The sequence below is a fragment of the Odocoileus virginianus genome, chromosome 27 (assembly GCF_023699985.2).
Source record: "Odocoileus virginianus isolate 20LAN1187 ecotype Illinois chromosome 27, Ovbor_1.2, whole genome shotgun sequence".
NCBI lineage: Eukaryota > Metazoa > Chordata > Mammalia > Artiodactyla > Cervidae > Odocoileus > Odocoileus virginianus.
This window is the reverse complement of record NC_069700.1, coordinates 5,205,031-5,230,742: the sequence shown is the minus strand read 5'-3', so window position 1 is coordinate 5,230,742 and position 25,712 is coordinate 5,205,031. Positions and strand designations below refer to the sequence as shown.

The window sequence follows — 25,712 nt, the reverse complement described above, 5'->3', positions numbered from 1 at the left end:
AGCGCCCTGGGCACCCAGGGAGCAGGAGGGAAGGGGAACCTGCTCTCTGTTCTTCTTTGTTTGGGAACCAAAAGTAAACGTGCCTCTTACACAAGTCGAGGCAGGGCATGAAAGCTGAAAGCTTCAGGCAAAGACTCAGGACTTGGGGAGAGAGACAGCATCAGAGGGATCCAGGATGGGGAGAAAGAACGCTCGGAGGGTGGGGCAAAGGAGACTGAGCGCAAAGCTGGTGGTATAGACGGAGGGCAGGGGGCCGGGGCGCCGAGGCTGGCAGGAGGGTGAGGCAGGGCAGAGGCGTGGGGGGCTCCACCGCGCAGGGACCGGGCTCCAGACTGAGCTCACAGCCTTTCAGACCAGAGAAAGGAGAGCGAGCGGGAGAAGAGGTCCAGAGGAGACCAAAGAGACGAGAAAGACAGTGAAGACCTAAGAGGAGGAGCATGGACAGAGGAGGGGAGATGGAGGCGGAAACTGGGCTGGGGAGAGACCGAGAGCCGAACAAAACTCTCAGCGCTCTGGGGTGGCCTCTACGGGAAAAGAACCCGAAAAAGAGTGGCTATCTCTAGATGCCTAACTGAGTCACTTCGTTGTACACCTGAAACTAACACAACCTTGTAAATCAACTACGCTCCAATACAAACTAAGAATTGATTTTTTTTTTTTTAAAAAGCAAAGGGTCAGCAGAGCAAATACGAACTTCAAGAAATGAATATTCCAAAAATCTGTTTGAGGCCCCTTGATAGTCTAGGTTCTGGAGACAGCTTGAGAAATAAATTGTTAGTAGATGTGCTGTTGCCCTGTCATTTTGGAAACCACCGCTGAGCACATAGTAAAACTCAGGAGCGGAGTGAAGCCTCAGCGGAGTCTTGCAATAGAGAAACCTGTCCTGTCCACTATTGCCTGAAACTTTTTTGACCCTAAGATGAGTTTTTTCTCTCTTAACACTTATGAAAACCTGGTCAAGGATATTCAAATAGTTCATCTTTGTTCTACCCCCGCCCCCCAAAAGGCTGAGAGGCGTGCTAATGAGATATCGTGTTAGTTTTTACTGCACTGCAAAATGAATCAACCATCCATACACATGCACTCCCTCCCTCTTTGGTTTCCTCCACATTTGGGTCACCACAGAGCTTTAAGTAGAGTTCCCTGTGTTCTACGGTCTGTTCTCCTTAGTGATCTGTTTTATACCTGGGATCAAGGCCTGGCGTGCTGCGGTTCACGGGGTCGCAAAGAGTTGGACACGACTGAGTGACTGAACTGAACTGAACTGATCAATAGTGTATATAAGTCATATGAGACGTTTTCAAAATAAAAGGACTTTGCAGATTGGACACAAGAAAGGGAAAGAAATATAAAATGCAGCAGAGATGGGAAGAGCAATCCAGTAATAGATCAAGAGGTGTTTAATACATGGGAAGGCTTCTTGAAAAGGGGCCAATAATGATAGGGGCAAATAATCGCTCTGTTCTGAAAACAGCCCTCTGAAGTGCGGGACGAGAGGAGGGGTCTTGTCGCGTGTGGATCCGATCAGCTCTTTTCGTCCATTCCAGGCGAAAGGCAAAGGCAGCCTGGATTTAAAAGGAGAGGAGGTAGGAGTGGACGGATTCCAGGTCTGCCAGAGGAGAGTCACCACAGTCCGGGAGGAGCTGGATGGGGATCTGATGGAGCGGGAGCCAGGCTGTGGGTTTCTCCTGCGGCTTCTCCTTGGGCGTGGATCCATTCTGACCTAGGAAGCACCACGGTCTCGGCGTCTCCACGGAACCAGCCTGCATGAACTCCAGGCTTACCGCCCCGTCCCCACCAGGCACGGGACAGGGGGCTGCTGGGGAAAAATCTAGGGTGAGAGAGTGACACCTCTGGTGGTCCAGGGGTTAAGAATCCACCTTCTCAGGCAGAGGACAGCAGTTTGATCCCCGGGCCGGGAAGGTCCCAACATGACAGGAAGCAGCTGAGCCCTGTGCCGCCGCTACTGACGCCCTCGAGCCCCAGAGCCCATGCTCTGCGACAAGAGAAGCCCAAAAGCAACCGTAGAAAGCCCACGCCCAGCAATGAGGACCCAGCACAGTCAAAAATAAGAAATAATGTTTTTTAAAAACCACACGAGAACTGCCCCAGGAGGAGGCCATGCTAGGCCCAACTTCCTTTTTCCCAGGTCCCCGACAAGTAGGCACAGGTTTATTTTGTGGCTGAAAAAAAGAGAAAGAAAAACAATCTTGAAAGGGATTTAATGAGTAGAGGCCAACATTCGAGGCGGGGGGCGGGGGAAGACTCTAAAAAGGGGTAAATAAAAACCCCGAGCACACACTGACTTTTATCTCAGAGCTGACTATTACCAGTCTCTGAAATTCCTCTGTAGCTGGGGGGCCGGGGGAGTGGGGAAAACAACCCAAAGCTCTCACGGTCTAAGCCATCCCCCAACAACTATCATTAAGAAAACTAAGTTAACAGAAATGGCACCTTAGTCCGTCTCCTCACGGATAATTTTCCAGGCAGACAAGAGTCAGCAAGAAATGATGTTCACTGAAAACATACCCGTAATTTTCTCTGGCCGGCCAGGCAGTCAGGATGCTGTGAGACTCCCGGGAGCAGCCAGCCCTCCCCGGCGTATCGTCCAAGAACCGTTTACGAGTCTCCTTTATGACCCAGGGAGCCTGACGGGGTCACCCTTGGTGATTTAGGGCCCTAAATCCCTATTAAAAAACGGTGAATTCTCTAAAGAGGATGGTTGTGGACGGGCAGCTGCAAGGCCCTGGGTCGTGCCCATCCAAGACAAAGGATGATGCAGGTGTACTTTTAGGAGGATGTAAAAATGTAAATGGATGACGCAGTTGAGGTTGTCCTTGCCCTAGGGCAATTATTTTTACCTCTCTGTCTAGACAGCCAGTCAACACTAGGAAGGGCCTGAGATTTGACAAAAGAAGGTTTTCCTTGAATAGTGGGCACCCCTGTTCTGTTTGCAAAAGGAAAAATCAATAAGCAAGAAACAAAAGGAATGCCAGGAGCATTAGGAAGTGGGCCTGTCTGGACCTGCCACGCGGAGAAAAGTTTTCTAGAGCAAAGTTCCCCAGAACGGGTGGACAAGTAAGGGTCCCAAGCCGCGGCTGCGCTTGCAAGGAGTCCCTCAAGAGTCCTTTATGTTCCCCCAGGGCGACTGGCCAGCACCCCCTCACTCTAGAGAGCTATGCCTTCATGAGGGCACCTCCTAGGATGGTGGCAAAATTTCTCGCCTAAGGGCCCTGCATTTGTGGTTCTAAGCGGAGTTCTCTTGGAACCCCTCGGGGTGGCCTCACACAGCACCCCCTTGTGGTCTGGTGGGGAAACAGACGGCCTAGGAGTACTATTTGGTTTTTCTGCCAGATTCAGACACATAAAATGGGGGTTCCCAAGCAGACCTTGGGAGAAGGCAATGGCACCCCACTCCAGTCCTCTTGCCTGGAAAATCACATGGATGGAGGAGCCGGGTGGGCTGCAGTCCATGGGGTCCCTGAGTCGGACACGACTGAGCGACTTCACTTTCACTTTTCACTTGCATGCACTGGAGAAGGAAATGGCAACCCACTCCAGTGTTCCTGCCTGGAGAATCCCAGGGATGGGGGAGCCAGGTGGGCTCCCACCTGTGGGGTCGCGCAGAGTCCGGACACGACTGAAGCGACTCAGCCGCAGCAATCGGACCTTGCTCGGCAGCGTGAAAATAAGCATTGAAAACAATTCCTAAGCGGTCTGCAGACACGCCGCTGTACTGGGACTTCTCTGCCTGCACATTTCTCTGTGCTCTTGTACATTTCAGACCAGAGAGCATCTTGGGTTCACCTTCTCCGTCTCGTGACCAGGCTCACACAAGGAGCTCAAGTCATGTTTGTTGACTGACTAACTGACCGAGCGAATGAATCCAGTCTCCAAGTATCCCCCACTAATCCCACATTTGGAGGGGCCCTTTGAAACAAAAGGACTTAGCCGAATCCTTAAAGATAATGCAACCTGACGTCTCTCCAACGGCAGGATTGAGAGTGTCCATAAGTTGCTGTTGTATTGTTTCACGTTATGTAAGTAATTTCCCATCATTTTCTGCAGTGCCTTTTTGTGTTGCTGTTGGATGTCTAGTGATTTCTCTGTTGCTGGTTCCTGAGGTTGGAGTCTGGGTGTCACCGCGCCCCATGGGCCCAGCTCCAGTGCACTCCCATGCGGAGTCGGTGTAGCTAGACCAAGCCCTCAGTCGCTGGACTCAGAATCCGTGATTTGGGGTAACTGGGATGTTACATCACCCCATGTGGTCTCTCAAAACAACTCAACATTTCTGTTACTTCCCTGTCCTGATACGCAGATCTTGAGGACATCCCAGCAGTGACAGATGTTTTAACCATGGCTCCTACAAATAAAAATCAATGACAGAGAAAACTGACAAAAGGCTAAGTGGAAGAAAAGCTTTATCAACAGTAAGCAAATTATTGAATCATGGGCAGACACATTCATATTTAAACGCTGGGCTGAGTTTTGTTTCTCCTGAGTAACAGACAAGGTTTTTCTCATGGAAATGAGATTTTTGTAACTACCTGATGTTTTCACTTCTGCCTTTACTGCCAAGGAGTTCAAAGACAAATGCAGTAACCAGTGTCAGTAACTATTTAGTAATTGAAAGCTTGAATATCTGGGTTCTAATTGTCTCTTCATCTCATCCTTTTGACCTTAAGTATTCCCTGTCTTCTCTTTTTACTTAGCATCTTTAAGATCACACGTGTTCACATATAATATTTTTAGCATATAATAGCTTGGATGCTTATGGGGTGTGTACAAAAGCATCGATACCCACTCTTCCTCTGTGGGGTCAAGATACTCCCAGTAGGATGGACAGGGCCAGTCCTGCTGAACTCATAGCCGGTTCTCTTCTATAGACGCCAGATGCCGGGGGGCTGGGCTGGGCAAGCTCTTCTCTTGACTGTTTCTTACACCCCAGATCAATCTTCCATTGCAGCTTCTTCCAGGCTTTGGTATGAAACCAGTGAGGATGTCCATTTCTCCTGCTCTCAGTCTCCCCTCCGGGAACTAAAGCCCTTTCCTGAAATGTGGTCTCGGACAGGTATCAAAGATAAGATTAAGGATTACAACCCATTCATGTTTCTTGCAGGAGGCATTCAATTCAGTTCAATTCAGTTGCTCAGTTGTGTCCAGCTCTTTGCGACCCCATGGACTGCTGCACGCCAGTCCTGGATAGGCCTCCCTGTCCATCACCAACTCCCGGAGCTTACTCAAAATCATGTCCATTGAGTCGGTGATGCCATCCAACCATCTCATCCTCTGTCATCCCCTTCTCCTCCTGCCTTCAATCTTTCCCAGTATCAGGGTCTTTTCAAATGACTCAGTTCTTCATATCAGGTGGTCAGAGTATTGGAGTTTCAGCTTCAACATCAGTCCTTCCAATGAATATTCAGGACTGATTTCCTTTAGGATGGACTGGTTGGATCTCCTTGGAGTCCAAGGGACTCTCAAGAGTCTCCTCCAACACCACAGTTCAAAAGATCAATTCTTTGGTGATCAGCTTTCTTTATAGTCCAACTCTCACATCCATACATGACTACTGAAAAACCATAGGCATGCCAGACAACTTATCACTTCATGGATGCAAGTTGCATCATCCCTGCCTGGAAACATCCAAGCCCCTGACTGAGCTCTCCCTCAGCCCTAACCCATCCCCCTGTGACACCTGCAGCTCAGAGGCGGGCAGTCCCAGTTCCAGGTGGACGGAGCTCAAACCCCATGCTCCTCACGTTCCCACAGGAAGGAACACGTTCCTTCCACCTTGTGACTGCTGCATCCCTGTGGCAGAGAAAGCACCTCGAGTCTCCTCACAGACTGCATATGAGTTGCAAGGGGAAATCAGTACTTATATGGGTGAAGAAATCAGACAGCCACTTGACAGAGTGGGGTGATCACAGGCAACACCACCAGGGCAGGGGCAGACGGATGGGGGTACCTCCAGGAGGGAGACCCCGCGCCGGTCTCCCCGTCAAGGAGACAACACCAAATTCCCTACCTGTCTGTCTCTTCTCAGCTCACGGTCTCACCCAGTCTCATTAACCTCATCGGAGCCAAGGTCGTCTCTGAACGGGCTCCCGGTTCCACACAGGCGCATCCACAGTGCAGAGACCACACAGGAGACCATTTAAAAACCTGACTCACATCCTGGAAGCCGCCTGCCCAGCACCCTCCAGGCCTCCTCTCTGCCCTGTGACTCCAGCCTTGACTTGCAAAGCCCACTGTGATCGCTGCTGACCTCTGACCTCAGCTCAGACCGTGCTCGCCCTGACCCCCCACGTCCCAACCACAGAGGCCTCTGTTCTGTCCCCCAAATAAGACAAAGTCATTCCTTTACCCCAGCTGCCCCCCTGCCCCGGGGCCCCCTCCCAGATGGTCAAGATCAGGCTCCCCATTGTCACAAGACCTCAAGGTCACCTCCAGGCCACCTTCGAACACATTCCCTTCGCTTAATCCTCTCTGAACTCTGATTAATAGCTCTTATACTTTCTGCCTTTTATAGTCTGTCTGCTTCCATCTAACCTGTGATCTCGCGAGAGAAGAAATCCTTCTCTCTCGCCCACTGTTGTGATCTCAGAGGCAAAAAGAGTGCCTGGGATGGCTATAAGCCACCAAGCATTTACTGAATGAGTCTTCGGAACTTGTAGACTTTGCAACCAGGAGTGTTTCTCTCCCAGCTACCAGGTCCGGACGTTTAGGGTCAAAGGCAAGACTCCCTTCTACCCCCAGCAGACCTCATAGCACTCAGCTCAGGAAGCATCTTTACTCTGGCTTTTCTGGTCTCTCTCTTCATTATCCTCTTACCCTGAGCTGCTCATCTTTTTTTTTTTTTGTAATTTTTTTAAACTTTTTACTTTGTACTGAGGAATAGCCAATTAACAACATTGTGATAGTTTCAGGGACAGAAGAGGGACTCAGTCATACATACACATGTACCCATTCTCCCCCAAACTCCCGTCCCATCCCGGCTGCTACATAACATGGAGCAGAGGTAGGTCCTTGTTGGCCATCCATTTTAAGTATCTGTCTTGTTCTTCTTAAAAAGCAGTTATACAGGGCTGGATGGACTGCTAAGCTTCCTTCAACTCAATAACATGTAGCAGCGTGTAAGTAAATTCTCCACGCGGCCTTTTGCTGAATATTAGGAGCTAGAGTCATACAGGTAACAAGAAGCGTCAGCCCCCAGGGTGATGGGCCACCCAGAGGTGATGAGAGAAAAGCTCTCCCCATGAGTCAGTGCTGGAAGAGGGGGCAACGGGAAAAATCCAGTCCTTACCTCAGGCTGGGGCCCAGGCCCAGCCAAGGCGAGCAGGACAAGGGGAAAATACAGGATAAGCCCACTCAGCCACACCAGCAGGGACCCCTTATTAAAAATCACACGTCCGTTCTCTACGTCTGAGTCTCTATTTCTGCCCGACAAATAGGTTTATCTGTGCCTTTTTTCTAGATCCCACGTATATGCATAAATGTACACTATTACTATTTTTCTCTTTGTGACTTACTTCACTTTGTATGACAGACTCCAAGGCCGTCCATATCTCTACAAGTGACCTAGTTCCGTTCCTTTCTATGACTGAGTAATATTCCATTGTGAGTAGGAAACACATCTTCTTTAAGGGAGGTGTCTACTGGGAGGTTAGGACTGACCTAAGTACACTGCCGTGTGTGAAACGGAGCGCTCGTGGGAGCCTGCGACATAGCACCGGGCGCTCAGCTAGGGGCTCTGAGACGTCCCACGTGCTTCTCGGGCGGTCTCTACTCTTCTCACGCCTTCCAGAATGCATCAGCCCTCTGCTCACATTCTGCAGACGACCTTGGTGGTTGCAGTCCGTCTCAGCAAACGACATTACCAGCCACCTGGTTGGTGAAGCCAGCTTATCACGAGTCATCCTGTTCCTTCAGGCCCCATATCCAGCTAGTGACCGAGAGTAATAGAATGTTGCCTCTATGACAAATTCACCCACTTTCCGTCATCCCCATGGCTAGTCCCTTGATGCCAGTTACCATGGTACCAGCGACGTCGCTGCGAGGGCCGCCTGGGCACTCCCTTTCCCTCCATCCAGCCCCAGTGCGATCAGGTCACCCCCAGGGGCAACTCCAGTGCCCTCCTGGGTGATGTTCAAGGCCCTCCGTGCCAGGAGCCTCAGTCCCTGCATCCTGGCCGCGCTTGCTTCGGGCATTCATGAAGAGCCCCTCTGCACACACCAGCCCTCCCTCACCTTCCCGGCTTTCTCACACTGTGTCTCTCCTACCAGGCGCACGACCACCACGTTCCTTTTTAATTCATCCTCATCACCCAGTCTCCCCACGATTCTGTCTGATCCCTAAATGCAGGCTCTGTCCTGGGCCTCGTCCCGATGATGCTGCCCCGACTTCCCATTCTTCATTCAACATCTCATTCTCCCCCCCTAGATTCTCACAGGCGTTCTGGGTTCCTCGGGTATGTTCTCGGGGTCTCGGGTCACATTCTCCACCCCACTACTGCCTTCTCCTCCATGCTAAGCAGGCATTTCACAGAGAAATAGCACACAGGAACGTCTCAAAGGCCCAGTGTGAAGTTCAAGCAACGTACAAGCAAATGCACTTAGAGGGATGTTTAAATTGTGAATTATACACACAAAAGAGACTACAAACAATTTAAACTGGTGAGGAATCGCCCTGCTGGGTGCCTTTGTCATACACAAGTATTCATGCGTGAGGCTGAGCCACAGAACAGTGAAGAATAGCACTTCAGTTCCGTGGCGGGAGCCACAAGGCTAAGGTCACAGACAAGCATCCACTCTGCATCCCATTTTCAGTAGTTTATGAAAAATTACCCTTTCTGTCTGAGGCTCTCTTTGTGTAAGCTCAAATTTCATTTCGGGAATTGTGAAAAGGCTCTCTTCAATGGAAATGAATCACTTTTCCACATTGTAAAAAATTGTAAATGTTTCTGAACAAAGTTGATTGAACTTGGAGAACTGGTTGGTCAAAAGGAATGAGATCTGTCGAGTAATATTAATAATTAAGACATGGGGTAAAGAGGATGATATTTTTAAAAGAAAGATGTTCCTTGTTCAAAAAGGAACAAAAAAGGTGTTCTTTTTTTGAATAGCAACTTTAGGAAATGGGAATTTGGATAATCCTTGGTTCAAGTAGGAATAAAAGAAGAGAAACATGGTCATTCACATTTCTTAATGTTTTCATAAAGACACATCTTTCTAATTTACAAGGCTAACAACAATCTTCTTTTCTCTCTTGTATATCTAACTTCATATTTTCATGTGAAATCTCTCAGACCGATTCCTTAAATAAGAGATAACAATTCATACAGTACCACAGTTGGAATTAGGAAATGATGTTTCCAGTTCTCTTGAGAGGACATCTATCTTCAAATTCACATTTAAATAAAGAACCTCAAAAAAAAAAAGTAATCAGAATTAAAGAACTAAACTAATCTTCACTCAAAAATTTTAAGAATACAAAATAAGTCAAAATGAAGTGAGAAAAAAAGAATCGGTAGAGATAAAAGCAAAAATAATAAATTAGACAACAACAAAAAAAAGTAGAATTAATAAGTAAAGTCAAGATTTTTGCTTTTAAAGGTCCAACAAAAGAGACAAATCCCTGGCAACTGTGTGCAGGAAAGAAAAGAGAAAAAAAAGAAGCATGAATATGTAATATGAGATATGAAAAGACAAATGATCACAGTATAGAGGAAAGATTACTATATACAATTCTGTTCATGTGTCTGAAAATCTGGATGAAGTAGGACAGTTCCTGGAAAATTTAAATCATCAAAATCAGGAAGAGGTAGAAACCTGCATGAAAACTAATCCTTTGGGGGGAAAAAAACTGAAAAAGTTACAAAGTACAACCCCCAAAATACCACACTAGATTCAGGTTGATTTTAAAGAGTCTTGTCAAAAAATAAATAAACAGTCTTGTCAAAAAAGATATAAATAATCCTTATGTGGGTAAACTATTCCAGAATATTCCAGACTACAAAGATACGTTTCTAATTCATCTTACATAATCTTAATACCAAAAAGAAAAAAAGAAATATAGTCTAAATGAATGCAACAGATGCAACGAGTCTAAACAAGAAATTAGTAAATTACAAGAATCACATACCTCAGTACATTAGGAGAATCTACCACAATCATGATGCAAAACATGAAAACTCCACTTACTATTTCTTCTAATATGTCTTAGTTCAGTTCAGTTCAGTCACTCATTCGTGTCCGACTCTTTGCGACCAGCACGCCAGGCCTCCCTATCCATCACCAACTCCCAGAGTTTACCCAAACTCATGTCCATTGAGTCGGTGATGCCATCCAGCCATCTCCTCCTCTGTCGTCCCTTCTCCTCCTGCCCCCGATCCCTCCCAGCACCAGGGTCTTTTCCAATGAGTCAACTCTTTGCATCATGTGGCCAAAGTATTGGAGCTTAAGCTTCGGCATCAGTCCTTCCAATGAACACCCAGGACTGATCTCCTTTAGGATGGACTGATTGGATCTCCTTGCAGACCAAGGACTCTCCAACACCACAGTTCAAAAGCATCAATTCTTCTGTGCTCAGCTTTCTTCACAGTCCAACTCTCACATCCACACATGACCCCTGGAAAAACCATAGCCTTGACTAGATGGACCTTTGTTGGCCAAGTAAGTCTCTGCTTTTTAATATGCTATCTAGGTTGGTCATAACTTTCCTCCCAAGGAGTAAGCGTCTTTTAATTTCATGGCTGCAATCACCATCTGCAAGTGATTTTGGAACCCAAAAAACAAAGTCTGACACTGTTTACCCATCTATTTCCTATGAAGTGATGAGACCAGATGCCATTGATCTTACTTTTCTGAATGTTGAGCTTTAAGCCAACTTTTTCACTCTCATCTTTCACTTTCTAATATGTCTACCTGCGAAATACGTGAATCTATACCCTCAGCTTTTTTTTTCTGGAAATATCTTCATTTTGCCTCCACTTTAAAAGGATATTTTCACCAGATATGGAATTCTAAACTGCCTGTTATCTCCTTTTAGTTTTCTAAAGCTGTCATTTCATCGCTTGGTTTCCATAATTTCTGCTGAGAAGGAGATTTTAGTCTTAAAAAGTAAAGCATCTTTTTTTCTGTATGTACTTTCACAATTTCTCTCCGGATTCGATTGTTGTTCAGTCGTGTCCGACTGTTTGTGACCCCGTGGACTGCAGCATGCCAGGCTCCTCTGCCCTCCACTATCTCGCAGAGATTGCTCAGATTAATTCGATTATGTTGTGCCAAAGTGTGAGAATTGGTGCCTTGATCCTGCTTGGGCTTCTTAGTAATTTTTAATCCTGTGACTCAACTTTCTTTATGCCTTTTGGGAAATTTCTTTGGTTATTATCTCTTCAAATATTGCTTCTGCTACATTCTCTTTCTTCCCTTTTGGGACTCCAGTTCCATTTGCTAGAACGTCTCAGATGACAGACCAAGTCACATGTCTCGTACGCTTTCCTGTGTTGCAATCTTTTTTTATTTTTGTACTTTATTCAGGCTATTTTCTACTGCACCCTCTCCAGCTCACTAGTCCTCTCTTCAGCTGTGTACAGTCTGCTGTTAAATGCCACTTTTTAGTTCAAATTTTGATTATTTTCTATTTTTCAATTCTAGAAATTCTATTTGCTTCTTTGAAAATATTGATTCCAGTTCTCTAGTCTTTGGCTTTCTCATTTATTTTCTAGATCACATTAATTACAATTATTTTTAAATCTGTGTCTGGTAAGGGCAGTAATCTGGGACACCTGTGAGTATATTTCTGTTTTGCTTTTCTCCCTTGGCTCTCTGCCTGGGATCCTGGTAATTCTGGATGGGATGCTCACCCCTGTGCCTGAGAGAAAGATCTGGATGAAGTTATTTTACTTCAGAGAAGGTTCACTCTCTGGTCTGGCGGGCAGTTTTTCTCAGTTCAGCCAGGAACTAAGGTGATTCAAGGCTGCGTTGTAGTGAGGCTTGGTTGACGCCCAGGCACCCCCTCTTAGGACCCCAGCTGAAAGCCTACAGCATTTATGGAGTGCGGCCTCCTCATCAGTTCCTGGCTTCCAATTTTTATCTCCACAACAACGTAAGACTGCCAAAAATTCCACTCTGTTTTCCAGCTGCTTTTCTTGGCGTCTCAGCCTTTCACTTTATGTGACTAAGATTCACCAAGGACTTCAAAGTGAAAACCACCAAATGTCAGGGTCCTTTTTCTGTACCGCCCTTTTTCTCTGGAACCTTTGCTTCTGGAATCCTGGCTGACACAGGAGCCCCACGCTCCAGGTTTTATTTCCTCAAACCGATAAGGCTGCTGGGAGTGGTGATGCTTCCATGAACCTCTCAGCCTCTTCCTCAGCGCCAAGAGTTACGAGATGCCAAGAGGAGAAAAGCAGCTTCAGTGAGTCTCCCTTCCCTCCGGTATCTTCCCGTGCACCATAAAGGAATCTTAGTTCCCTGACCAGGAATCGAACCCGTGCACCTCGCAGTGGAAGCACAGAGCCCTAACCAGAGGACTGCCACAGAATTCCCCTCTCTGGTGTCTTGATCCTTCAACTCAGGCTGTTGTAGTGACTCTCTGAAAATTTCAAACAGATAAATTTTAATTGATTGCTTTTAATTGAACAGCTTTTTCAGTTGTTCTCAGTGGAAGAGACAGTTTTCTGCTAACTACTCCATCATAGGAAGTGGGGGTTGTCTTTTCATTTCTTTTTATACTTCATAGTACTTCGCTTCATGGATACACCATAGCTTATTTAACTGACTCTCTACTGAGAAACTTTTGGGTTGTTCCAGCCTTTTGCTGTAACAAATAAGGTCATGGTGAAAAGCTTTCTGCATATGTCTTCACATATTTGCAATTGAATATTTGAGATAAAATCCTAGACATATGACTGCTGGATCAAAGAGTACATATATACTCCATTTTGCTGGATAATGCTAATTTCATTTCATAGAATTGTACCATTTGGGTTCCGCACATGCAGTATATGAAAGTGCCCATTTTCATATAGCCTTGCAAAATTTACATTGTCAAACTTGGGAGATTTTTTTTCAATCTGATTGATGAGAGATGAAATCTCAGTAGTTTTCACATGCATTGCTCTTATTGTGAGTGAGGGCTATTTGTGTACCTTTTCTGAGAATTCTCTATTCATACCTTTGCTAATTATTTTAAAAGTCAGGTTGTAGATCTTTTCCTTTTCAATTTTTAGGAAATCTTTTTTATATTAAGGGCTTCCCCGATGGCTCCACAGGTGAAGAATCCGCCTGCAATGCAGGAGACACAGGAAACGTGGGTTAAGTAAGTACCTGGTGATATAAGTTGAAAATTTTTCCCAATTTGTAATTACTCCAGGAGTTGGTGATGGACAGGGAGGCCTGGCGTGCTGCAGTCGTGGGGTCGCAGAGTCAGACACGACTGAGCGACTGAACTGAACTAACTGTTCAAGTGAAAGTGTTAGTCGCTCAGTTGTGTCCAACTCTTTGCAACCCCACGGACTGTAGCCTGCCATTCCTGTGTCCACGGAATCCTCCCGACGAGAATGGTTAGAGAGCATCACCAACTCAATGGACATGAATTTGAGCAAACTCCGCAAGATAGTGAAGGACGGGGAAGCCTGGTGTGCTGCAGTCCATGGGGTCACGAGTCAGACTTGACTTACCAACTGAGCAACAATTATCTAGTGGCTTATTTTGTTGTTTGCAAAGTTGTCAAATTTCTTTTATTGTTTAGATTTTTTAGTTAGAAGTTTCCACTTTGGGGTTATAAAAGATTTACCCAATTTTCCTTCTAATATTTTTCTCTTTTGTTGTTTAATTTTCATTTAGATCTCTTATATATTTATAATTTCTCTTGGAATACATTATGAGAAAAAGATGTAATTTTTTTCTTTTTCTTTACCAAAGTTCATTTGGCCCAACACTATTCAGTTTTTCCTTCTGATTTCGATGCCTCTTTTGTCATACACTATATTTTCCTTATGTATATTTCTGGGCGTTCTATTCTGATCCGCTAGTTTATAAGTCTTTTCCTGAGCCAATACCTCACTGTTTTAATTTAGAGAATGTTAAACGTTTTGCTAACTCTAATAGGATTAGCTATGCATTAAATATTCTTTCCAAATATTTCCTGGCTATTCTCGGTTGCTTACTCTTCCATATAAACTTTATAATAAACTTTTCTAGTTCCAGAAAAAAAAAAAACCTGAGGAAATTTTTATTGAGACTGCATTAAAGTTAAAAAACCAATTTAGAGAGAAATAACATCTTTATGATGTTAAGTTTCCCTACTCAAGATTATGGTGCTTTTTTACTCAGTTTGTTCAAAGTTATTTTTATATCTTTCACTAGTGTTTTGCAGGTTTCTCATTATTTTTGCATATTTCTTACTAGATTTCTGTCTAGGCATTTAAAATTTTGTTACTGTATAAAGGGTCTTCCAATCCATTGTACCTTCTAGTGGCTTACAGTTTATATTTACAAAGGCTAGCAATTTTACTAAGCTAATTTTACGTCCTGCTGGTTTATTATCTTATGGTTTGCAGTGCTTTTCCACTGATTCTTTTGGTTTTTCTAGATATGCAATTATATTGTCAACAAAGAATTTGCCTCTTCCTTTCCAGTTCATACAAGTGTGTTTTCTCCCGCTTGATGGCATTAGCTAACATTCCAATGCAATGTTAAATAACTGGAGAGGTAACAGGCATTCTTGCCTTCCTCCTGATTTGAAGGAAATGCCTCCTTGAAAGTGTTTGACACAATTGAATAAGAAGCTGGCTTTTAGACTGATACACACACAAACATGTATTTTATTGGGTTTAAAAAAAGTGTTTCCATGCTAATTTGTGTGTGTGTATGCTCAAGTTCAGTTCAGTTCAGTCGCTCAGTCATGTCCGACTCTTTGCGACCCCATGAATCGCAGCACGCCAGGCCTCCCTGTCCACAAACTCCCGGAGTTTACTCAAACTCATGCCCATCGAGTCGGTGATGCCATCCAGCCATCTCATCCTCTGTTGTGCCCTTCTCCTCCTGCCCCCAATCCCTCCCAGCATCAGGGTCTTTTCCAGTGAGTCAACTCTTTGCATGAGGTGGCCAAAGGATTGGAGTTTCAGCTTCAGCATCAGTCCTTCCAATGAACACCCAGGACTGATTTCCTTTAGGATGGACTAGTTGGATCTCCTTGCAGTCCAAGGGACTCTCAAGAGTCTTCTCCAACACCACAGTTCAAAAGCATCCATTTTTCGGCACTCAGCTTTCTTCACAGTCCAACTCTCACATCCACACACGACCCCTGGAAAAACCATAGCCTTGACTAGATGGACCTTTGTTGGCAAAGTAATGTCTCTGCTTTTTAATATGCTATTTACATTGGTCGTAGCTTTCCTTCCAAGGAGTAAGCGTCTTTTAATTTCATGGCTGCAGTCACCATCCGCAGTGATTTTGGAACCCCCAAAAATAAAGTCTGACACTGTTTCCACTGTCTCCCCATCTATTTCCCATGAGGTGATGGGATCAGATGCCATGATCTTAGTTTTCTGAATGTTAAGCTTTAAGCCAACTTTTTCACTCTCCTGTTTCACTTTCATCAAGAGGTTTTTTAGTTCCTCTTCACTCTCTGCCAGAAGCGTGGTGTCATCTGCATATCTGAGGTTATTGATATTTCTTCTGACAATCTTGATCCCAGCTTGTGCTTCATCCAGCCCAGCATTTCTCATGATGTACTCTGCATATAAGTGAAATAAGCAGGGTGACAATATACAGCCTTGACGTACTTCTTTTCCTATTTGGAACCAGTCTGTTGTTCCATGTCCAGTTCTAACTGTTGCTTCCTGACCTGCATACAGGTTTCTCAAGAGGCAGGTCAGGTGGTCTGGTATTCCCATCTCTTTCAGAATTTTCCACAGTTTATTGTGATTCACACAGTCGAAGGCTTTAGCATAGTCAATAAAGCAGAAATAGATGTTTTTCTGGAACTCTCTTGCTTTTTCGATGATCCAGCAGATATTGGCAACTTGATCTCTGGTTCTTCTTGCCTTTTCTAAAACCAGCTTGAACATCTGGACGTTCACGTTTCACGTATTGCTGAAGCCTGGCTTGGAGAATTTTGAGCATTACTTTACTACTGTGTGAGATGAGTGCAATTGTGCAGTAGTTTGAGCATTCTTTGGGATTGTAATTGAAAACCCACTTGTAGAAATGATTTGATGACGTAGCTTCATCCAGGCCAAGAGTAGCCCCCAGTACTAACCTCAATCTCTTGATTTCTGTCTTCTCTGATCTTGGTCATTAACTTCTTCCACCTTGTTGATTCTTTGATGATTTTTAAAATCTGTAAAGACCCTATTTCCAAAGAAGGCCTCATCTATAGGTCCCAGGTGGACACGAAGTTTGGAGGGACACTATTCAACCCAGTACTGGGGGTTTTAAATAAAAAGGACCACAAGCAGCTGGAAAGAAAGTGGAAGTGCAGTCACTCAGTCGTGTGTGACTCTTTGCGACCCCATGGACTGTAGCCCGCCAGGCTCCTCTGTCCCTGGGATTCTCCAGGCAAGAGTACTGGAGTGGGGTGCCATTGCCTTTTCCAGGGGATCTTCCCAATCCAGGGATTGAACCCGGGTCTCCTTCATTGCAGGCAGACACTTTACCCTCTGAACCACCAGGGAAGGCTGGGGGAACATTTGAAAACACAGATTCTTAGTTCTGATCTGCCTGGGACTCGAGTCAAGTCGACTGAAATGAGGAGGAGCCCAGAGTCTGCATTTAGCATCTTGCTGACTCTGCGAGCGCTGAGTTAGCAGATCAGATAACCGGGAAGTGGGGTGAGTGGGAAGGGGAGACTTAAAGGCCAGAGGGGGTGACCAGGCGAGGTGACCCGCGTTTGCAGCAGCACGGATCCTGGCTCAGCTACACCAAAGGACCCAACATGTGAGATGCGAAGGAAGATACGAGAAAGCCCGGGGCTGGGGGGTTCTTCCTGTATTTGCCTCTGGTCTGGGGAAGAGCTCTGCAAGCCTGTTTTTACTTGTAATCATTAGCGAGGACAGATTGAGTTGACAATGCTCAGCGCAAGATTCATTCCGTGTTTTGTCTTGCATTGTTTTGTCTAAACCAAATGAGCTGTGACTCTGAGGCTCTCTCCACCACGGCTGGTGAGACATTCAGTCTTAGTCATTATGGGCCAGCCCAGCTCCCTGCCTGAGAGCCAGAACCTCAGCAAAAAAACCTTCACTCTTTAGTCCATCAGGGCTGCCTCTGAGATGCTCACCATCCGGTCCCATGAGATCCACTCCCAGCATCACTCCCTGGCTTTAGCATGGCTGGAGGAAAGCTGGCTGCACTTTCCAAAGCCGGAGCCGAGCCTTCGGATCCCCAGAACCCGCAGGTCACCCCCATCGGAGGTCTGCCACCTCCCAGGGCTCCCAGAACAGGACACACAGCTCTGCCTTGGGTCCCCGGGAAGCCAACTGGGTCACTCTCCCCAAGTGTTCCTTCCCCATTGACCCACCGCAGGTCTGTCTCCCTGTTGGACCATCAGAACCCCAGTAAGTCCAGCTTGCTGAGCCCCTCCTGGGGTGAGGAAGGCCAGCCCTACAGGACACAGAGGCTGGCTGCTGTCAAGGGAGCGCAGAGGAGAAAAAAGGAGAGAAACATGGTGACTTTCTCCATGAGCTTATCCCGCTGTGCAGGCTCTCATAGGTCTGGGCTGAGTCCCGTGTTTATATTTGAACATATGCACGTTTTCCTCTGTGCTGGATGACCTAAGGTGATTTGGATGCTTTATATTAAAAAGAAACTGTTTCCCTTCTCTAAGCAACAAGGCGGGGGTCCAGGGTTTGGCACGATCACACCCACGGCCGAGCTGCTTCATCCCCTTGAACCTCAATCTCTTTTGTAATAGAGGGATGACATGTCCCTTGCCTTCCTCACTCCCACAGAGCTGAGGAACGCAAGATATGAAATTGCTGTTGTTGTTTAGTTAGCTAAGCTGCGGTTGTTAGTGAGCTAAGCTGTGCCCGACTCTTGCGACCCCACGGGCTGCAGCCCGCCAGGCTCCTCGGCAAATCAAAGGCACTTCCTATCAACACAGAGTCCCTACGGTCCCGAGGCATCTCCCCAGGGTAAGGATGCTGCGCCCACAAGTAAACACGGGGGCCTTTGGACCGAGCATCCTTCTCCCTGCCTCTCCTGACGCTGACTGGTTTCTGGAGTCACACACTGGGCGGTGGAGTTCGGGTGCTGTTCGGGAGCGCTCCTCTTTCTCTGACTTCGAGCCCTCGTCGGAGGGGCTGTAAATACATTGTCGTCTGGCTGGACTCCGCTCTAAATGGAGTGGAAAGACGTCCCTGGGCAGCCCGAATAGCCCTGGTTTACATCTGTCCTGATCTAGTGATGAATAACCCCCCCTCCCCTTCCAGTCTGTTCAAAGATTTATATGCTCACTTAGCGGCTTTAGGTAAAAGGGATTAAGCTAAATACCTATGATGCAAAACGGCGCCACACAATTACCAAACCCTTCAACGTCCTTTTAAAGGAACACACCCCGGACAGGCAGCTGGACTCTGGCTAATTCCTGAAATCTGTCGCCATCTTCTGGTCAGAAGCTGCTGTTAGAGCATTTTGACAGACTCCTTGGACCTTCCCCCAGAAGGGATGGAGTTATGGACACAAAATACACAGAAGGAGTCAGAGGTTTGCAAACTAAACATTTCAGTAACGTACACTTCTGCGTTTGTTGATTAAACAAAACAGTCACCATTTTCAGGAGATGCTGACAGAGCAGGAATTAAGCCCCTCAGATTCTGACTAAAAGATTGAATATGCAGTTTGAAGCTTACAATGTCCTTCTGATGTAAGTTCTACCTTATACTGATACACTGATTAATTCAACAGAGGGGACATGGCACATGAAATGGAGCTTAAACAAATCCACCTGGTTGTTTAGTCCCTCAGTCGTGCCCGACTCTTTGCAACCTCATGGACTGTAGCCTGCCAGGCATCCTCTGTCCCCAGGATTTCTCAGGCAAGAATATGGGAGTGGGTTGCCATTTCCTTCTGGAGGGGACCTTCCCAACCCAGGGATCGAACCCACATCTCCTACAGTGGTAGGCAGATTCTTGACCACTGAGCCACAAGGGAAGCCCAAGAAGTGTCCAACCCTTGTCTGGGGGAGCGGAGGACTACTCTGTGTAACAACGGAACTGCCTGGAAATGGTCTGGGTGGTGCTCCAAGATGCTGCCTGAGAAAGCGACTTTGAGCTGCAATCTGACAAATGACTAGGAGATGAGGGGAGGGGAAAGAGCCAGAGCAGGGACCCGGGAGCAAGGGTGCAGGTGAGCAAAGCGTATCATGGAGCTGAGAGGAGGCCCACAGGACAGTCAGTGTGGGCTCAGGGCAGCCAGTGGTGCCTGATGCGGCTGGAGAAGCTGGTGAGTGAAATCCTGCTGTGTCCCCAGGTGCGTGAAGGATTTTCCACCCTTCTCTAGGAGCAATGGGAAGCCACTCACACGCTATAAGCAGAGAGCCGACAGGGTCGGAGTTGAGTTTCAAAAAGATTATTCTGGTGACAAGGAAAAGGCTGCAGAGGGACTGTAATGAATTTGAGAAGCCACTCTGGCAGGGTCCAGGTGGGCATTCAGTTCAGTTCAGTTCAGTCGCTCAGTCGTGTCTGACTCTCTGCAACCCCATGAATCAGCAGCACACCAGGCCTTCCTGTCCATCACCAACTCCCGGAGTTTACTCAAACTCATGCCCATCGAGTTGGTGATGCCATCCAGCCATCTCATCCTCTGTCACCCCCTTCTCCTCCTGCCCCCAATCCCTCCCAGCATCAGGGTCTTTTCCATTGAGTCAGCTCTTCGCATGAGTTTCAGCTTCAGCATCAGTCCTTCCAATGAACACCCAGGACTGAATTCCTTAAGGATGGACTGGTTGGATCTCCTTGCAGTCCAAGGGACTCTCAAGAGTCTTCTCCAACACCACAGTTCAAAAGCATCCATTTTTTGGCACTCAGCTTTCTTCACAGTCCAACTCACATCCATACATGACCCCTGGATAAACCATAGCTTTGACCAGATGAACATTTGTTGGCAAAGTAAAGTCTCTGCTTTTCAATATACTATCTATGTTGGTCATAGCTTTCTTTCTCAAGGAGTAAGCGTCTTTTAATTTCAAGGCTGCAATCACCATCTGCAGTGATTTTGGAGCCCCCAACAATAAAGTCTGACACTGTTTCCACTGTTTCCCCATCCATTTCCCATGAAGTGATGGGACCAGATGCGTTAGTGGCAGGGAATCCCCCCATACTGCAGTGGTGGGGGTTTAGTCGCCTAGTCGTGCCCGACTCTTGCGACCCCCTGGACTATAGCCTGCCAGGCCCCTCTGTCTGTGGGATTTTCCAAGCAAGAATCCTGGAGTGGGTTGCCATTTCCTTCTCCAACCCTACACACAGGGCACTATTCTAACCGCTTTGTGTGCGTTCACTCATCTCATCCTAACAGAAACCCTGTGAGACGGGTACTGTTACTACTCCCATTGTACAGATGAAAAATGAGGCGCAGAGGTCTAATTGCAGGGCCCACCCTCTTGGCTACTGTACTTCATTGCCTACAGAGAGTAAAAAAAAAAAAAAAAAAAAAAAAATGGAGAAAGGTAGAGAAGGTTTCAAGAGCTATTTCAGAAGCAAAACCAACTAGACTTTGATGGGCTGAATCAGTGACCTGAAAGATGGGTCAGGAGTGACACCTGGTTTGTTGACTTCACAAGAGTCGACAGGGGAGCTGGTAAGACGCCAGTGTCAGAGGCAGTTGAAGGTGCGGGGCGTGACCAGTGTTCAGGACAACCAAGAGGAGACACTGAGGAGATCGCTGTCTCCTCAGCGATCTCCTCAGCTGTCTCCTGTCTCCTGGAGGCAGGAATGTGGCTCCACTGGTGAAGAGGCAGAGGCTGAAGTCACAAACAGGGCTGCCCGGGGAGACAGGAAGAAAAAGAGGGCGATAATAGAGCCCCGAGGAACTCGGACCGGTCACTGCAGGATGAGCCTGCAAAGGAGAGGAAGGCTGAAAACCAGTAGAGCCAGAATCTAGTGCCATTAAAAACCAAAGGAGGACGGCCCTAGTGGTCCAGTGGCTAAGACCCTGCGCTCCCAATACAGGGGGGCCCAGGTTCGATCCCTGGTCGGGGAACTAGACCGCACGTGCCGCAACTAAAGATCCGACATGCTACAACTAAGACCCAGTGCGGCCAAATAAATACACAAATATGTTTTTAAAGATCCAAAGGAGAAGAAGCCTTCAAGGAACAGAGAAGGGACGAGCAACCGACCACACGAATGCAGTTGGGAAGTCAGGCAAAGCTGAGGACTGGAAACTGTCCCTCAGATTTGGCACCAGGGTCACGGAGACACCTCCTTAAGAGAAGTCCAGCGTGGCGTGGGGAAGGGAGAGAGCCAGAGGGGCCTTTCCTTCTTCCTTTCAAGGCAGAGTGTTTATTGAGCACGCTTGGATGTCGAAGAGGATGATCCAGGTGACAGAGAGCCATCGAGAGTACAGAAGAAATAACTGACAGTGTTACTTTGCTGAAAAGGTATACTGGAGGAGAAATTCATCTCATACCAGCAGAGGGGTCTGTCCTCTAATGTGGGGGGAAGGCGGCGTCTGAAGCGCTAGCACACAGGTGCGAGGGTTCCATGCAGGAAGGGGGAGGAGATACCCGCTGAGGCTTTAATTTGCTCGGAGACGTGAGATGCACCGTCCTTGTGGGTGGGCTACATAATTAAGGATAGAGGGTTACAATCTTGTACGGTTCACATATTTTTTTTTTTTTAATTTTTATTCACCATGGAATATTACTCAGCCATTAAAAAGAATTCATTTGAATCACTTCTAATGAGATGGATGAAACTGGAGCCCATTATACAGAGCGAAGTAAGCCAGAAAGATAAAGACCATTACAGTATACTAACACATATATATGGACTTTAGAAAGATGGTAACGATAACCCTATATGCAAAACAGAAAAAGAGACTCAGATGTATGGAACAGACTTGTGGACTCTGGGAGAAGGCGAGGGTGGGATGTTTCAGGAGAACAGCATTGAAACATGTGTATTATCTAGGGTGAAATGGATAACCAGCTCAGGTTGGGTACATGAGACAAGTGCTCGGGCCTGGTGCACTGGGAAGACCCAGAGGGATCGGGTGGAGAGGGAGGTGGGAGGGGGGACTGGGATGGGGAATACATGTAAATCCATGGCTAATTCATATCAATGTATAACAAAAACTACTGTAATGATGTAAAGTAATTAGCCTCCAACTAATAAAAATTTTAAAAAAAAAAAATAAATAAATAAATATATATATTAAAAAAAAAAATTTTTATTAGTTGGAGGCTAATTACTTTACATCATTACAGTAGTTTTTGTTATAAATTGAAATGAATTAGCCATGGATTTACATGTATTCCCCATCCCAATCCCCCCTTCCACCTCCCTCTCCACCCCATCCCTCTGGGTCTTCCCAGTGGGTTCACATATTTTTGTCACCAACTGACTTCTCTCTAGCCCAAATGGTTTCCAAGCCTCCTTACGTCAGTCATCTCAGATCTTGTAATTATGTAATTAAATATTACAACGAGCCATGAGTGTGAGAAAAGGATTGCTGTTTCCATGAAAACCTAGTTGAATGTTTTGGAAAAATTGGAGGTTCCCCCCTGGTGGCTCAGATGCTAAAGAATCTGTCTGCACTGCAGGAGACCGGGGTTCAATCCCTGGGTAGGAAGACATGGCAACCCACTCTAGTATTCTTGCCTGGGAAATCCCACGGACAGAGGAGCCTGGTGGGCTACCATCCACAGAGTGGCAGCAGAGTCCGACACGACTGAGCTCCTCAACAGCAATAACAAGATGCAAAATACCTTGTCCATCTAGGGGCAAGCCAGGCAACTTGTAGAAAAACACTCCAGTAAAAATCTTTGTTCTGCAAGGTTCTGTTCTTGTTCCAATTTTCAGAGAATGAAGCTAGGACCACCAGATTATACTCCTGGCTTTTGCAAAGAAAATGAGATTGAACTCTAAAGGATCTATATTGAGTGAGAAAAGCCTTGACCTTTCCTCAAAATACTGCAGGATGAATGTGAATGCTGTGTGACTCCCCGTTTCAACTGTTTTCAGTGAACTGATAACTCCTGGACCAAGCTGTCATCAGAAGGGTTCCCTCGTTACAAAGGGGAGTAAGAAGTAAGAAAAGAAGAGAAGGGGGGTGAAGTTACAGGTTGCTTACTGTATATTAGTGAAAGTCACTCAGTCGTGTCCGACTCTTTGCAACCCCATGGACTGCAGTCCATGGAATTCTCCAGGCCAGAACACTGGAGTGCTTAGGTGTTCCATTCTCCAGGGGATCTTCCCAATCCAGGGATTGAACCCAGGTCTCCCGCATCATAGGCGGATTCTTTACCATCTGAGCCACCAGGGAAGCCCACTGTATATTAAGGAGTATGCTTAACAGGAATTTTTAAAAATTTACTCCTCACAACAACCGTACACATTCTCATTCTCTTTCAGCAGACCAGACAACAGAGAGGTTAAGTGATTGCCAGCTATCAAGGAATAGCATTTGGGTAGGAACTCGGTTCTAACCTGCATCCTCAGAATGGCCATTTCCACTGGTCATTTTCATCCACCTGGACTTACCCCCTCAGACGTTCTCCCCCCATGTCCTCTATCCGCCTCCGCCAATGGTTCATCCTTGCCCTGCACCTCCCATATCTAATGAACCACCAAACCCGATCCAGTTGAACTCCATCAATGTCTATTCAGCTGGTCCCACTGTCACCTTGCAGAGATTTACGTCTTTGTCTTGCTTGGACTTCCGCAAGCATCAGGGTGCCAGTTTCTGAGCAGCGTCATTCTTTAACACGTGCTCCTTCAAGTTCTTTCTTCATTCTACCTCGGGCGCGCTGCCTTCGTCCTAGGCACGTTGCTGGTTCTTAGCAGCCCTATTCAGTGTCCCCGGGGCCTCTTTTTCACCAGCCTCTTAAGTATCGATGCCCTTAGGGGCCGCTCCTTGGGTCTCCGATTTTGGCTTCTCCCCTGGTAGATCCTCTTTTTGCCAGCAGTTTCTACTGCATTCTCACTCTGACGACCTTGGATGACCCTCCTACCATTTTTACAACTGTTTATTATTTCTGTCCACCCAGGAGCCTGTAAGCACATCAAGATAGGGATGCCCCAACCTGGACTCTCCTCTTTCATCTCCCTTGGACCAACCTCAAGCCTACTTCTTCTCTACACATCCCTCAATGCCGTTGACCTCCAGTGTGGAAATCATCTTCCACTCCTGTGCAACTCGCTTTCATGACCCAGCCTCAAGCCCTGTGGATGCTGCGTCCTCAAGCTTCCTGGGGCCGTCACTCCTTCCCAGCCTGCCGCTGGCTATCTAGCACCCTGTTTCCACTGGGTCTTCACAAGAGGACTCCTCCGTGTGGTCAGCACAAGCTTCCTGAGCCTTGCAGCTGGTCCAGCTGCTGCAGCCACTCGAGATGGTAGCGCTGCTGACACTGCGTTCGTGGTCCATGATGACCTCGTCTTTCCTACTTCAGCTCCAAGGTGTTGCACGCCACAGCCACTCTCCATTCCAGGAACAGTCAACCGTAATACCTGCTGTTCTGCAAACCAGGCACCTTCCCTCAGCCTATTTTTTCTGTCAGGAACCCTCTTCACCTCCTCTCTGATAAACTCCACCCCACCCCCAAGGAAGTTCTTCATCAACAGCTATCATTTTTATACCCAAAGCACATTATTTGTAACCACCATGCCCTGGCTTGTAGAGCTGCTGGGTGGGGGGAAGGGGCGGGCTGAAGATAAAGCCTTCTCACAGCTCCCCAAGAACACGCCTCTTCCATTCTCAGGAAACTCCCTTCTGTTAAGGGCTGCCTGACCTCCCAGACCAGATCAGTCTTCTGCGTCCCTGAGCCGGTCCCCAGGTCACGGTCCTCTTCTCCATCCTGATTCCAGCCATCAGACAGAATTATTAGTGGCCGGGCTGATGGCCCACTCGACACCCTAGGATGCATCACAGTTCTCAGATTCCCCTTTTCTGTGGTTGCTTCCCCTCCAAAGTCCCAGTCTCCAATCCAATTTTCTGTTTGATTATACACGCGCATATTACCACCTGCCACCTCCACGCCTTCCCACTTGCCCCCCTTTTGGTGCTTTACTGATCTGGCTTCTCTTACGATCCGGCTGAGACCCCATGGCCCGTCTCCAGCAATCTCGAGTGACCGTGCCCTTGAGACACCCCTACCTTACAAAGCCTGACCCTGGCCCAGGCCACTTTTTCCATTCTACGTTCTTGGCAGCTGAGCACCGCAGAGGGAAAATCAAAACATGGCACCCAGCCATAGCAATTCAGTTTCCCATCTCAAATGGGTTTCAAAGGCTTCCCTCCATCTTCTTACTTGGCTGTGGTCAGTTCCCTCAGCCAGCCTTCCTAGTGTTAACACTAACAAAATAGGAGACATGACCTATGGTGAACAGAGCTTCCAAACAATCTTGAGGATACGGGATAAAGCCTGAGAAGAAAAAGAAGGCTAAATGTTAAATGTAAACTAGTTCTAACACTGTATGTCCTTAGGTTCCAAGTCCATTCCTTTCATCCACTAGGAATGTTACTGCTAACTTTTCCTAATTCTTGTAGATG

The 25,712-nt window shown here is 46.8% G+C and overlaps 1 long non-coding RNA gene across 1 annotated transcript; it reads right to left on the bottom strand.

Moving 5' to 3' along the window:
* Positions 1-1,384: 1,384 nt before the first annotated feature.
* On the bottom strand, positions 1,385-7,956 carry LOC139031525 (uncharacterized). The gene is made up of 2 exons (XR_011484024.1): positions 7,675-7,956; positions 1,385-1,816 (listed from the first exon to the last, which is right to left on the bottom strand). It is a non-coding gene; the product is annotated as an uncharacterized lncRNA (long non-coding RNA).
* Between the last annotated feature and the right edge of the window lie 17,756 nt (positions 7,957-25,712).